Genomic DNA, 15,648 nt, shown 5'->3' with positions numbered 1-15,648 from the left:
TCCGGTTAGGTTTCTTTTTCAATTCCCTAAGCAAACAATCATTTATTATCTTTTACTTTCTCTATAAATTAAAAAACACACAGGAGATTCATTTCATGTAATTCTTAGAGGTTGTTTATATTACCATGACATCATAAAACCATTTATTATATATCCTTCTTGTATGTGTATTCTATCTTATGTACTACACAAGATGTTCCCTTTCACAAAGATTTTTGCATCCAAATAAATAAACCTTTGGGAGGAATGTGAGTGAAGCTAAGATTATCTAAGAGAACAATAAGTGGTATTTTAATAATTTTTGAGTATTTTCATTCATATATTTCATATATGTCCTGAAAATATATACAACTAAGAATATCAAATCATAAGATCCTTTGCAAATGTTTCTTTTAAAAGTGCAGGGACTGGACTCAGCATTTTATAGTTATTCAGTATCTTCTAGAATAGATAAACCAGAGTTAAGCTTACCTTTTCACTTTGTAAACAGCAGTGGATGGATGTCTGTTATATTTCAGGAGAAAAAAAAGGCATCCTAAAGACTTCACAGAACTGTGCAAATAGAATGGCTTAATTAACATTGTGTTTTTGAAATCTGGAAATGGAAGTATGATTAAATATTTCTAAAGAATGGAAAATTTCAGGGGCTCCTGGGTGGCTCAGTGGGTTAAAGCCTCTGCCTTTGGCTCAGGTCATGATCTCAGGGTCCTAGAATGGAGCCCCGCATCAGGCTTTCTTCTCAGCAGGGAGCCTGCTTCCCCTTCTCTCTGCCTGCCTTTGTGCCTACTTGTGATCTCTATCTGTCAAATAAATAAATAAAAATCTTTTAAAAAAATAAGTAAATAAAGTATGGAAAACTTCAGGAAAAATCAGCTTTTGTGTTGACTGTCCTTAATGTTGCCAGCTATTTCATTAAAATCCAGGAAGCGTCCTTGCTTTTCTTCTGTGAAAAATTTATTGATTTTATAAAATATTTATAACCAGGTGTCCTTCTAATGTCTTACTTGGTGATAAAACTCGTAAGATTTTATGTCCAGAAATGAAAGGCCTCAGAAGAAGTCATCATTTTATTTTGGTGGTGGTGGTGGTGATGGTGTATGTCTGTGTGTCTTGCCTCCGTGGCCATTTATTTAGACATTCAAATGCTATGCGGAGAGGTCATCCAAAATAGAACAACCTTTAACAGAGAAATAAAGATGAAATTCATCATACACCTCTGTAAGTTTCCATAAAAACTGTCACTGATCAGCATTTCTTAGATTAATCAGTGGTAAATATGTAATACTATTAATAATATTATCTATTTAAAATTTAAATGCTTTAATCTTAAGGAATTCATAGAAAACTTTTGCCAAATGTTTCAATGGAAATAAATGTCATGAAATCCCCCATAATGTAGCATTCTGATAATTATTTTTGAAAATAGTCTTTTTTTTTTTTTACTATACAACAGTATTAAAATATTTTTTTTTAAATTTTATTTTTTATAAACATATATTTTTCCCCCCAGGGGTACAGGTCTGTAAATTGCCAGGTTTACACACTTCATCGCACTCATCAGAGCACATACCCTCCCCAATGTCCATAATAAACCCACCCCCCCCAGCCTCCCTCCCCCCATCAACCCTCAGTTTGTTTTGTGAGATTAAGAGTCACTTATGGTTTGTCTCCCTCCCAATCCCATCTTGCTTCATTTACTCTTCTCCTACCCCTTAACCCCCATGTTGCATCTCCTCTCCCTCATATCAGGGAGATATGATAGTTGTCTTTCTCCGATTGACTTATTTCGCTAAGCATGATACCCTCTAGTTCCATCCACGTCGTCGCAAATGGCAAGATTTCATTTCTTTTGATGGCTGCATAGTATTCCATTGTGTATATATACCACATCTTCTTTATCCATTCATCTGTTGATGGACATCTAGGTTCTTTGCATAGTTTGGCTATTGTAGACATTGCTGCTGTAAACATTCGGGTGCACGTGCCCCTTCGGATCACTACGTTTGTATCTTTAGGGTAAATACCCAGCAGTGCAATTGCTGGGTCATAGGGTAGTTCTATTTTCAACATTTTGAGGAACCTCCATGCTGTTTTCCAGAGTGGTTGCACCAGCTTGCATTCCCACCAACAGTGTAGGAGGGTTCCCCTTTCTCCGCATCCTCGCCAGCATCTGTCATTTCCTGACTTGTTAATTTTAGCCATTCTGACTGGTGTGAGGTGGTATCTCATTGTGGTTTTGATTTGTATTTCCCTGATGCCGAGTGATATGGAGCACTTTTTCATGTGTCTGTTGGCCATCTGGATGTCTTCTTTGCAGAAATGTCTGTTCATGTCTTCTGCCCATTTCTTGATTGGATTCTTTGTTCTTTGGGTGTTGAGTTTGCTAAGTTCTTTATAGATTTTGGACACTAGCCCTTTATCTGATATGTCATTTGCAAATATCTTCTCCCATTCTGTCAGTTGTCTTTTGGTTTTGTGAACTGTTTCCTTTGCTGTGCAAAAGCTTTTGATCTTGATGAAATCCCAATAGTTCATTTTTGCCCTTGCTTCCCTTGCCTTTGGCGATGTTCCTAGGAAGATGTTGCTGCGGCTGAGGTTGAAGAGGTTGCTGCCTGTGTTCTCCTCAAGGATTTTGATGGATTCCTTTCTCACATTGAGGTCCTTCATCCGTTTTGAGTCGATTTTCGTGTGTGGTGTAAGGAAATGATCCAGTTTCATTTTTCTGCATGTGGCTGTCCAATTTTCCCAACACCATTTATTGAAGAGGCTGTCTTTTTTCCATTGGACATTCTTTCCTGCTTTGTCAAAGATTAGTTGACCATAGAGTGGAGGGTCTATTTCTGGGCTCTCTATTCTGTTCCATTGATCTATGTGTCTGTTTTTGTGCCAGTACCATGCTGTCTTGATGATGACAGCTTTGTAGTAGAGCTTGAAGTCCGGAATTGTGATGCCACCAACTTTGGCTTTCTTTTTCAATATTCCTTTGGCTATTCGAGGTCTTTTCTGGTTCCATATAAATTTTAGGATTATTTGTTCCATTTCTTTGAAAAAAATGGATGGTACTTTGATAGGAATTGCATTAAATGTGTAGATTGCTTTAGGTAGCATAGACATTTTCACAATATTTATTCTTCCAATCCAGGAGCATGGAACATTTTTCCATTTCTTTGTGTCTTCCTCAATTTCTTTCATGAGTACTTTATAGTTTTCTGTGTATAGATTCTTAGTCTCTTTGGTTAGGTTTATTCCTAGGTATCTTATAGTTTTGGGTGCAATTGTAAATGGGATTGACTCCTTCATTTCTCTTTCTTCTGTCTTGTTGTTGGTGTAGAGAAATGCAACTGATTTCTGTGCATTGATTTTATATCCTCACACTTTACTGAATTCCTGTACCAGTTCTAGAAGAGTTGGAGTGGAGTCTTTTGGGTTTTCCACATATAGTATCATATCATCTGCGAAGAGTGATAGTTTGACTTCTTCTTTGCCGATTTGGATGCCTTTAATTTCCTTTTGTTGTCTGATTGCTGAGGCTAGGACTTCTAGTACTATGTTGAATAGCAGTGGTGATAACGGACATCCCTGCCGTGTTCTTGACCTTAGCGGAAAAGCTTTCAGTTTTTCTCCATTGAGAATGATATTTGCGGTGGGTTTTTCATAGATGGCTTTGATAATATTGAGGTATGTGCCCTCTATCCCTACACTTTGAAGAGTTTTTGATCAGGAAGGGATGCTGTACTTTGTCAAATGCTTTTTCAGCATCTATGGAGAGTATCATATGGTTCCTGTTTTTTCTTTTATTAATGTGTTGTATCACATTGATTGATTTGCGGATGTTGAACCAACCTTGCAGCCCTGGAATAAATCCCACTTGGTCGTGGTGAATAATCCTTTTAATATACTGTTGAATCCTATTGGCTAGTATTTTGGTGAGAATTTTTGCATCTGTGTTCATCAAGGATATTGGTCTGTAGTTCTCTTTTTTGATGGGATCCTTGTCTGGTTTTGGGATCAAGGTGATGCTGGCCTCATAAAATGAGTTGGGAAGTTTTCCTTCCATTTCTATTTTTTGGAACAGTTTCAGGAGAATAGGAATTAGTTCTTCCTTAAATGTTTGGTAGAATTCCCCGGGGAAGCCGTCTGGCCCTGGGCTTTTGTTTGTTTGGAGATTTTTGATGACTGTTTCAATCTCCTTACTGGTTATGGGTCTGTTCAGGCTTTCTATTTCTTCCTGGTTCAGTTGTGGTAGTTTATATGTCTCTAGGAATGCATCCATTTCTTCCAGATTGTCAAATTTGTTGGCGTAGAGTTGCTCATAGTATGTTCTTATGATTGTCTGTATTTCTTTGCTGTTAGTTGTGATCTCTCCTCTTTCATTCATGATTTTATTTATTTGGGTCCTTTCTCTTTTCTTTTTGATAAGTCTGGCCAGGGGTTTATCAGTCGTATTAATTCTTTCAAAGAACCAGCTCCTAGTTTCGTTTACAATATTTTTGATATTTTTCCTTATGCTATGCTTTTCATCTCTGAAACTAGCATCATCTTGTATGTTGATTATACTTCAATAAATAGATAAATAAAAATTTTAAAATGCATCCTTTTTATCTTCACATTCTTTTATAATTACTTAGATTTGTCATTTTAATACTTCTAGAATTTCATTTAAGACCTGGAACTCAACAGTTTTATTTTATCTAGTGCTTACTATATCCTGCTACCACAGGCAAACACATTCTGTTTGAAACAATTTAAAAAAACTGAAGCTAAGTCACATTATAAAAAACTATAATGAAACTAGCTGTCGTCCACTTGCCATCCAGCCTTAAAATAATTTTTTAAATTATTAAACTGAAAATATTCAACTGGCAAGTGTACTTTATGAACATGAAGTCATTTTAAGGGAGAAAGCGCTGCAGGAGAAATCAAGAGGAGGACTTTTAGTGTTGTCTCTGATACCAGTTAGCTATCTACTCTTCAGTAGGTCTTTCAAAATCATTGTTTGGTCATCTGTAAAGTGTATTATAAGACCTATCCAAATGATAAAGTTTTATTGTGTCTTGAAGAAGCTAACATATATGGAAGTCTTTTGAAATTTATAACATTCTCAAATTTTAACCTATTATTGAATCAATTCTACTTACATTTACTTATGTATTAGTTTACTCACATCTCTGTTTCACTTTCAGTTATAATTAGAGTTATAAAATTTTCAAGAAAAAAGTGTTGGATAGGCGCAGGATTATAAGATTAATAAATCTGATGATTTGGAAAATCTAGATATTTTTCACCCTGCTCCAAAACTTCAATGTGTGTGTGTGTGTGTGTGTGTGTGTGTGTGTGTGTGTGTGTCTATGATCTTTACGTTGAGAATTGTACATTAAGAAATTCCAGCCCAAAGATCTACTTTATGTATGTTTCTGCCCATGCTGGAGCATGCTCCCAGGAAGAGGTACTAGGCTGAGTTTGTAAAGTATTATAATTCACTTTGTTTACAACCCTATCATCAATTTAATTATAGCAACAAAAAGCAACTCATTTAAAGGTACATGATATATTTTCTGGTAATGTGTCTGGCTGTTAGAAGTCTTTTTGTTTAAAAAAAAAAAATTAGACTGTCTTACCCAAAGCAAGTCACTTAGTAGTCTAATACATATCCCCACACTAATGATTAAGAATACAAGATAATAACATACATGCTGCTAGTGAACTAAAATTCAATCATCATAACGATATCAAGACTATGAACGATGTTATTATATACACTCATATAACACTGATTTTGCATTCAGTATTAGTTTGTAGACAAATAATGATCTGTATATGTTTAAAATACTAAAATTTAAGGGGTGCTTCGTTGACTTCAGTCGGTGGAGCATGTGACTTTGTGTTGTAAATTCAAGTCCCACATTGTATGTAGAGATTACTTTCAAAAATAAAATCTTAAAAAAAAAACCTAAAATATAAGATGAAAGTGTCCATAAAAGTCTGAAAACTCTAATATCTAAAAGAGGTTTCAGAATTTAAAATACCTCAGGACATTCAGCAGTATCTATCAAAGTGTTATTCCTTTTTATTATACATAATCCACATTTGCTTTCCAGAATACTCAATGCAAATAACATTTGTCCCCAGTGAGTCTCTTCTCATGAAAATATTTGTTAAATCTCCTTTAATCCAGGTTAAAATCCATAATGATTCAAAATCTTTTTCAAAGTTGACCTACTCATGTGGGCTGCTCGGATTTGTAATCAAGTCTAAAATCTATCCCATATAATACCTTCTGACTAATTTTTAAGTGACCTATGTGTATCAGCATCAGATATTTGTTAGTTACCCACTCACTAGGCACAGAGCCTTAGGGCAATTCAGAGAGTAAAATTTAAATACTATTATTCAGTACCATGGAATCCAAGACAAAGACGACACACAAGGAAATTTCCTGAGTTTAGTCACGGATATCCATAGCAAATGTTATGGCAAATATTTAACAGTTTCACAACTGTAAAGTACAAGACAGAAGAATGTGATCTATTGGAGAAATGGCTTTACATCATAATACAATCAACTTTACCTGCCTCAGAAAGTATTCATCAGGTTGTCATGATGGCTTTGCTTTGACTCACCTGTTCCCCTCTCTGGCTGGGTGATCAGACCGATGAGTTTGAACAGATCCATCTTCCTTGTCTAAATATCTGGAACATTTTAAATAGATACCATATCATTATAGGTATGATCAGAAACCAATGTTACTGTTCAACAATGTTTACTATGTGTAACTACTGTTTCTTCAAATTTAAATATCTTAAAAAGTGAAATTGATGACTTATGCGTATATATTCCTAGTCAAGCACTGACCTGAACACATCAAAGGCATATGCAAAATATGTATCGATTGTTTGTTGATTAATAAAAGCCAAAAGAGTATAATTTGCTCAATAATATTTAAATAGCTCATTTAGTGTTCTGAGAAAAACAGGAATCTTGCCGCAGGCTCAGTAATATGCAACCATCTTTTATAAATATTGGTAACTCTGACAAAGATAATGGTACTTTTTTTTTCTTTTAAACCCACCACCAAACTACTAGTAAGTCAGAGGTATGGAAAGGTACTCAAATTATTTCCAGTCTTAATGTATAAACTAAGAATTTGTCTGCTTAAGGAAATTTCATAATGGTCAAATTTTCACTTTAAATTACAACCAGGTAATATTTTAGGAAGACAAAAGTTGTCAAAATGTGTTTGTGTGTCATGGTTACTTAAGTAATAAATGCTAATAGGAAAAATTCAGTAATCAAGCATAACTGCCAGGTTAGCTCATCAAATTGAGAATAGTATTCTATAGTATTGTTTCAAGGCATAAATTTAACATTCTTAATAAAGATTCATGTTTTAATGGTAACAGTTATTTTTATATATATAAATTTTTATGATGTCTGAATTATTTTCTAAGCAATAAAAATTTTCTATACTTTTTAAGAATATCTCTATATAACTCTCTCTCTCCCAATTTGAGAAATAAAAAAGAGAAGTTTGTTGTAGGCAAAGCAAAGACTAATAATTAAGTTCAGGCAACATTTAGGATTTCCATTTGTTCTTCCAGTTTCTGAAGGCAATTCTCTTCCTATATCTATTCTTGAAAAACAAATTTCTCTGTGTATGTGTGTGCATGTGTGGGTTAACAAAAAGAAGGTAGATAAAACATACATATCTCTATCACCTCTTTGTGAGTTCACGTTTCTTACCTCAGGAAAGAAGGCTATCTGTCTTGGTCATTCCTTCTCTTTGAATATATGTGGCTTTTGATAAGAGACCATGTGAATGTCTCCTTAGATAAAAGATCTTTTCTGAGAGTTCCTGTCAAAAAACAAAAACAAAAAACCTGAAGAATAAATTGGGTATCAGAGCATCATCAAAAAAATCGGTATAGGACAATCACAGTATGCAAACCCAATAACAGAAACTCAAATCTTTTATGTCTCCACTGCTTCACAGTCAAGTGTTACTTCTCATTGTTCTATTTCATTCTAGGAGTGGGAAATGGAACAAGGAAGGGCAGACTGTCCAATCACTATTGGCTCACTTGGTTGATTTCTCTCAAAAGAAAAATGTTTAATACTAAATTTTCTCTTCCCTGGTTAAGACGTTTTGAACACCATAGTTAGATTTTATTTGTAATGTATTTTTTAGTCAAAAGATATAAGTTGCAAGCCCTGATTATATGTGAACACTAGAAAAATATTTGCTTTAATTTTACAATTTTACAATTTTAATTTTAATTTTTTTTTTTTAAAGATTTTATTTATTTATTTGAGAGAGAGAGACATTGAGAGAGAGCATGAGCGAGGAGAAGGTCAGAGAGAGAAGCAGACTCCGCGTGGAGCTGGGAGCCCGATGCGGGACTCGATCCCGGGAATCCAGGATCATGACCTGAGCCAAAGGCAGTCGTCCAACCAACTGAGCCACCCAGGCATCCCTAATTTTAATTTTAAATACTAAATAAGTATTAATTAAATTTAAAGGAAAAATAAAAACATCTTGTGAGCTATCCCTATGACACAGCCTACTTCCCTCACTATCCCCAACACCAAGATTAAGTAATTACATAACTGCATTATCTATATGTTACAAATTTTAATGATATTTTAAGGCAAAGTGTGATTTAAGTAAATCAAATATTAATATATTATGTAAAAAGCAAATTAATACAAACATATGTAATAGGGAAAATGTTTCTTTACACATATTGCCATTCCTGATTAGTAATTTTATTATTAAGAAAATATTTTACAGGGACACCTGGGTGGCTCGGTTGCTTGAGCAGCTGCCTTCAGCTCAGGTCATAATCCCAGTATCCTGGGATCGAGTCCCGCACTCGACTTCTTACTCAGTAGGGAGCCTGCTTCTCTCTCTCCCTCTGCCTGCCACTCTGCCTGCTTGTGCTCTATCAAATAAATAAATAAAATCTTAAAAAAAAAAAGGAATGTATTGTATTATTTAGTACATGAAGTGCTCTACACTTTTTCATCCTTCTTTCATATTTTCTCATATATATTTAAAGTTTGAAATATCTTAAATCTTTTGTATAAAACTATATATAAATTGCCATAGTTTTAGTATATTCTAAAATTGTACTGCTAAAGAAATTATGGTAATCCTTTCCCATACTAAAGATAAAATTGCATTTATCTATATATTACCAAAATAATCATTTGAAAACTGAAAAACATTTTTGTTTTATTTCACTAGCCTTTTAAAATGACTTTTAGGGGCTCCTGGGTGGCTCAGTGGGTTAAAGCCTCTGCTTTCGGCTCAGGTCATGATCCCGCATCGAGCTCTCTGCTCAGCGGGGAGCCTGCTTCCTCCTCTCTCTCTCTCTCTCTCTGCCTGCTGCTCTGCCTATTTGTGATCTCTGTCTGTCAAATAAATATATAAAATCTTTAAATAAAATAAAATTATTTTTAATATATACAGTTGCTCTATATAAAGTACTAAAATATTGCTAACACTAGATAGGTTGTCATCTGCTTGGGATGGTTTCAGAATGACTCCAGTTAACAACAAGTATGTTACCTAAATGAAAATGGAATTTATGTACTAACTCTGCCTCTGAAGAAAAAATGGAAGACATCTTTTGAACATTATTCTCTTCCTGACTCTGAAATAGGCTTTCACTTAAAGTATCTAATTTAAACTTCGTTATGTCTCTACCCTAAAGTATCTATCCACATCATTTAGGTTGGGAAACTGATATTCAGAGAGACCAGGTAATTTCCTTGTGGTATTTTTATAATCGTAGCTGGTTTGTTGTTATTTGCATACTAACTTTTCACAATAAATGTGTCTCAAAAGCCTGCACACATATGACAAGCTAAAATTAATTTATAGTAAGTGATGTTGGGGTATGGGAAGTCTAAGTGAAGTTATATTTAGATTCTAGAGTTAGACTACGACTTTATTCAAGCTTTCTAGAGGCAGGATTTAAAATGTAGCCATTTTTACAGCATATAGCATCCATAAGTTAAAAATAAACAGGTGCTTGGGAAAAGCACATTGATAATCAGAGACTAAAGAGAAATTACCCTCTTTTTATAAATCTCCTGTTGTGATCACTAACATTTCGAGAGTTTCATAAAATCATTTCTGAAAACCAATGGAGTTTCATGATGTGACGCCATCCTGTAATGAAGGAGTATTTTGGCAGCAATTTATTGCCTGACAGAGAAAGAAGAGGCTTTTCCTTGAGGAGACTTTTACATATCCATTGAAAATAATGCTTTCAAAAATATTTATTGCCTTAGGTAATGGTCACAATAAATTGTTAAGTGGGGAAAATTTATATTTCACAATAAAACGTTAGGTGGAAGAATATAAAATTTATATTTTCATACACTTGACATATTTAAGTTTTCGTATAAACTCTTTTCTAAATCTAACATAAATGCTTCTAATTTGTTCCTACTGGAAACAGAAGTAATATCCTTAAATACGTACTAATTAGATCATACTTCTTTCTACCCACAGCCATCAAGCATTAAGTAACATTTTAGTAATATTCCATAATATCACAACATAGTAAGGCAAGATAAGCACCATTAATAATTCTCTTTCAAATACAAGTTCTCCATATTTTTTTTTATTTCACCAAGAGAATGGATTGGTAATTTACCAATGGTCAGAAGATCTAAATTCCAATTCGCCGTAGTACTGTAGGACCTCAAATGCACAACAGCACATTGCTTCTTAAGATGATGCCTGTGTGCACAGGTAAAAATAGACATTGAAATGTTGTAAGGAACACACCCTTCTACTCATTACCATTTGCCTGGCAGGTCAACTAGCCTCGGGCCAAAATACATCATTTCAGGTCACCAGGCTAACAATTTTCCAGTTCCCAGTTCTCTAGTAAGAAGAATCAACACATTTCAGAAAACAGAAAATATAACCTTCAAAACTTTTTGGAAACCTGCAAAGATATAAACCAGGCTTTTCATTATTGGTGTAAAATTTAATGACACTTACACTTATAATTGGCTTTTTTAAAATTCAGGATTATATTATGTGGCTTCTGTGTATTTCTCAACTTTTATCTCTTTACCACAGCTCATTAGGTATGGAAAAGAAGAGACATGAAACATGAATTAAATGGTTTTATTGTTAGTCCCTTAGGCAAAAAAAGACATCTACACTCCCTAGAGAATTATATAGACTCCAAACTTGAGTAGAATTTCTTTCTTAGTTGTTTTGTCTTCTACAGTATATTTAATATTTTCTACTGTCCTTGATAATAGTTCCTTAAATAAATATTATTAGATTTCAGCTTAATTACAAAGTCAAGGCAGACAAGTTGGAAAACACACATACATACACACACACACAAAACAAAAACCAGAAAGGAAAAAAAAATCACCATTGCTAAAATTTTATATCTACCAGTTTTCTTTTCCATTCAGTTAAAAACATACACATTTTTAAGTTATTTCATAGTATACACACTATTTTTTAGAATTTTCTCAATTCTAGCAATGTATTTTGCAACATAAATTTTAGGAGCTAAATGTTAATGTCATATGGATATACTATCATTTACTTAACTGAGGTTTTGCCCTTTTTCTTTTTGCTATTAGAAATAAAGCTATGTGGTGCATCCTTACAGACATATTTTTACATATGAATTTTCCTATAAATTCCAAGAATTTTAATATTTAATTCAAAATATAAAACATATTTTAAATTCCATTGCCAAAAGATAATTTTGTAGTTTCATCATTTTTCCCGCTTAAAGCAGCGTGAGAGTGCTCCTTTCTAAGAATTCTATAAAACAATGGATTTCCTTTACTTTTCCAATTTTATTAATAAATATTACATCTTACAAGGTCATTTTCAGAGTGAAAACTTGAAAGAATTAATCTCCATTATAAGAAACACTAAAAGAATTTTTTTTTTGAAGATTTTATTTATCCATTTGACAGACAGAGATCACAAGTAGGCAGAGAGGCAGGCAGAGAGAAAGGAGGAAGCAGGCTCCCTGCTGAGCAGAGAGCCCGATGCGGGGCTCAATCCCAGGACCCTGGGATCATGACCCAAGCCGAAGGCAGAGGCTTTAACCCACTGAGCCACCCAGGCACCCCACTAAAAGAATTTCTGTAGGCTAAAAGAAAGCGATATCAGTTGGCAACTGGGTTTTGTAAGAAGTAATGAAGAACACCAGAAAAAAAATTGGTCAGCAAATATTAAGGACCTTTGAAGTTATTATTCCTATACCTACACATATTTTTTTGTTTCCTTGGAGACAATTTACCATGTAAAGTAAAAATTATAACAAAAATGGTTTTATAACAATTATATAGTCAATCTTCAACAGTAGGAAAGAATATGCAATGGAAACAAGACAGTTTCTTCAACAAATGGTGTTGGGAAAACTGGATAGCTACATGCAAAAGAATGAAAATGGACCACTTTCTTATACTATACACCAAAAAAATTCAAAATAGATTAAGGACTTAAATGTAAGACCTGAAACCATAAAAATACAACAAGAGAGCACAGGCAATAATGTCTCTGACATCAGCCAGAGCAACATTTTTCTAGATAAGTCTCCTAAGGTGAGGGAAATAAAGTAAAAATAACCTGTTGGGACTACATCAAAATAAAAAGCTTCTGCACAGTGAAGGAAACAATCAAAAAAACTAAAAGGTAATCGAATGAATGGGAGAAGATATTTATAAATGCCCCATCCAATAAAGGGTTAGTATACAAAATATATAAGGAACTTAAAAATTCAAGCCCCCAGAAATGAATAATCCAATTAAAAAATGGGCAGGAGACATGAATAGACATTTTTCCAAAGAAGACATACAGATGGCTAACAGACACATGAAAAGATGCTCAATATCACTTATTATCAGGGAAGTGCAAAACCATAATGAGATATCAACTCATACTTCTCAGAATGGCTAAAATCAAAAACACAGAAATGAATGTTGGCAAGGATGTGAAACAAGTAACCCTTGTACACTGTTGGTGAGGATGCAAATTGGTGCAACCCTCTGGAAAACAGTATGGAGCTTCCTCAAAGAGGTAAAAACAGAACTAAGTTAGCTATTGCCCTACTAGGTATTTACCCAAAGAATACAAAAATACTAATTAAAAGGATACACACACCCCAAGGTTTACAGCAGTATTATCTACAATAGCAAATTATGGAAACAGCCCAAGTGTCCATTGACAGGTGAATGGATAAAGAAGAAGTGGCCCACATACACATATATGTACATACATATACATATACATATACATATACCTACACCTATACATAGAATATTATTCAGCCATGAAGAATGGATTCTTGCCATTTGCAACAACATAGATGGAGCTAGAGAATATTATGCTAAGCAAAGTCAGTCAGTCAGAGAAAGACAAATACCACATGATTTCACTCATATGTGGAATTTAAGAAACAAAACAAATGAGCAAAGAGGGAAAAAAGAGAGAGAGAGAGGCAGACCAAGAAACAGACTCTTAACTATAGAAAATAAGCTAATAGTTACCAGAGGTGAGGGCATGAAGACAGGGGTTAATAGGTAAAGGGGATTAAGGAGGGCACTTGTCTTGATGAGTACCAGATGATATATGGAATGTGGAATTACTATATTGTACACCTCAAACTAATGTAACACTGTATATTAACTATATTGGAATTAAAATAAAAACAATAAAAATGGTTTTTATAGAATGTTAAGAAGTAAAATAAATGACAACTGAAAATATATTTTTATAAATTTCTTAAACTGCTCTTGAATATTTTTAATGTTTGTCATAATAAATTATATATGCATATTTTATTATCTAAAGAACACCCCAAAAGTATAAAGAAGAGTAACTAAAATGCCATAATATAAAATGGAATACAAAAACCTATCTATATACTTTTTAAAAAAAGGCCAAAAGAAAAGAACTATAGGAAAAGGAATAGATTTTTTTAGAAACTCAAATGCCAAAATAAAATTCAAGCATGTCAATAATTACATTAAAAATTATAAACACAACACCTCCCTTAAAACACAGACTGTGACTCAACCATGGTTATTTACAAAAATATATACATACTTTAAATATAGAAGTACAAAAATTTTCAAAATTAAAAATTTTTTTTGAAGATTTATTTATTTATTTGAGAGAGAGAAAGTGTGTGTGTGTGAGCAGGGGGGAGGGACAGAGGAAGAGAGAGAGAGAATCTCCAGCAGAGTCCCTACTGAGCCAGAAGCCCTACTCAAGGCTTGATCCCACGATGCTGAGATCATGACCTAACCCAAAATCAAGAGTCAGATGCTTAAACGACTGAGCCACCCAGGCATCCGGAAAGCTAATTAAAAAAAAAAAAAAAAGATAAACCATGCAAACATTAAGTATAAGAAATCTGGTATAGTTATACCAATACTAATGTCAACTAGAAAACTTGAAGATGAATAGTATTACCAAGAGATGAGAAAATACATCCAACTGGATGATAATGAAGTACAATGAATTAAAATTTATGAAATGCAACAAATTCACCTTTAGAAAAATGTGCATTTTTTTCCAATTTTCTAAACTGTAGTAAAATATTCATAATGTAAAATTTACTATTTTAACCATTTAGAAGTACAGTTCAGTGGTATTAAATATATTCATAATCCTGTGCAACCATCACCACCATCCATCTCCTTAACTCTCTTCATCTTCAAAATTGAAAGCCTATACCATTAAACAATAATGTTCCATTCTCCCTTCCCTCCAGCCTGTGGCACCCACCAATCTATTGTCTGTCTATATGATTTTTGACTACTCTGAATAACCCATATAAGTGAAACCAGAGTACTTGGTTTTTCTTTTTTGTTTTTGGGGGATTTTTGTGACTGGCTTATGTTACTTAGTATAATGCCTTCAATGTTTATCCACGTTGTATAATATGTCAAAAATTCTTTCCTTTTTAAGACTGAAAAATATATGCATAAAACACATTTTGGTTATCCATTCATCTATCAATGAACACTTGGGTTGCTTCCATGCTTTAGTTATTGAGAATGCTGCAATGAATATGAGTGTACAAATAACTCGTTGAGGGCCCATTTTCAGTTCTTTGAATGCCATTTATTTATTATTTATTTGCCTTCTGATATTCAAAGGAAAGTTTTCAGGTTTTCACTACTGTGTATGCTGTCCACTATGGATTTTTCATACATAGCTTTTATTATGTTGAGGTAATTTTCTTCTATTCTTCATTTGAGTATTTTTATCATTAAAGTATGTTGAATTTTGTCAAATATTTTTTGTACATAAAGTAAAATGATCATGTGGTATTTTTCCCTTTACTCTATTAATGTGGTGTACTACATTGGTCAATTTTTGTATATTAAGTCAACTTGCATTCCGGGAATGAACCCCAGTGGCTCATTGTGCGTAATCCTTTAATGTGCTACTGAATTTAGTGTAGTAATTTGTTGAAGATTTCTGCATCAATGTTCATAAGTAATATGGGTCTATAGTTTTCTTTACCTGTCTTTGGCTTTGATACCAGAGCAATGCTGGTCTCACAGAGTAAGTTAGGAAGTGTTTCTTATCTTCAAATTTTTGGATGTTAGAAATGGATTAGTGTTAGTTATTCTCTGAAT

General features: G+C 33.6%; 1 long non-coding RNA gene across 1 annotated transcript; it reads right to left on the bottom strand.

Moving 5' to 3' along the window:
* Positions 1-524: 524 nt before the first annotated feature.
* On the bottom strand, positions 525-7,856 carry LOC116876854. Its single transcript, XR_004384470.1, has 3 exons — positions 7,741-7,856; positions 6,621-6,689; positions 525-552 (listed from the first exon to the last, which is right to left on the bottom strand). It is a non-coding gene; the product is annotated as an uncharacterized LOC116876854 (long non-coding RNA).
* Between the last annotated feature and the right edge of the window lie 7,792 nt (positions 7,857-15,648).

Source organism: Lontra canadensis, unplaced genomic scaffold, assembly GCF_010015895.1.
Source record: "Lontra canadensis isolate GAN:19392208 unplaced genomic scaffold, GSC_riverotter_1.0 scaffold48, whole genome shotgun sequence".
In the NCBI taxonomy this organism is placed as follows: Eukaryota; Metazoa; Chordata; class Mammalia; order Carnivora; family Mustelidae; genus Lontra; species Lontra canadensis.
This window is presented reverse-complemented; position numbering and strand designations above follow the sequence as displayed.